At 41.4% G+C, this 690-nt stretch overlaps 1 protein-coding gene across 3 annotated transcripts in view; it reads left to right on the top strand.

Moving 5' to 3' along the window:
* The window catches only part of vcpip1 (valosin containing protein (p97)/p47 complex interacting protein 1), a 94,651-nt gene that overhangs the window by 3,843 nt on the left and 90,118 nt on the right, over positions 1–690 (top strand). The window lies entirely within an intron of this gene.

Raw genomic sequence — 690 nt, 5'->3', positions numbered from 1 at the left:
CACCTCATGTGGTACATGTGGTGGAGCGAAATTATGTACACAAGGTCCCAGTTACATCCAACAATAAAATGTATAAGAAAAACAGTAATAACATCTAAGATATGAACTAAGAAAAACATCAACTAAATATACACTAAGCACTCATAACATAAAACATTGAACATCAGCACAAACATGAACATGAGTCTGTGAGCAGATGTGCACGCATGAACACATCAACATAGAAACAGATCAGCAGCAACATAGAAACAGATCAGCAGCAACATGAAACAGATCAGCAGCAACATGAAACTGATCAGCAGCAACATGAAACTGATCAGCAACAACATGAAACAGATCAGCAGCAACATGAAACAGATCAGCAGCAACATGAAACAGGTCAGCAGCAACATGAAACTGATCAGCAGCAACATGAAACAGGTCAGCAGCAACATGAAACAGGTCAGCAGCAACATGAAACAGATCAGCAGCAACATGAAACAGGTCAGCAGCAACATGAAACAGGTCAGCAGCAACATGAAACTGATCAGCAGTAACATTGAAACAGGTCAGCAGCAACATGAAACAGGTCAGCAGCAACATGAAACAGATCAGCAGCAACATGAAACAGGTCAGCAGCAACATGAAACAGGTCAGCAGCAACATGAAACAGGTCAGCAGCAACATGAAACAGGTCAGCAGCAACATGAA

Source organism: Nematolebias whitei, chromosome 9, assembly GCF_014905685.2.
Source record: "Nematolebias whitei isolate Nwh7 chromosome 9, NemWhi1, whole genome shotgun sequence".
In the NCBI taxonomy this organism is placed as follows: Eukaryota; Metazoa; Chordata; class Actinopteri; order Cyprinodontiformes; family Rivulidae; genus Nematolebias; species Nematolebias whitei.
Note: the sequence above shows the minus strand (reverse complement) of the source record. Positions and strands in the feature narration are given on the sequence as shown.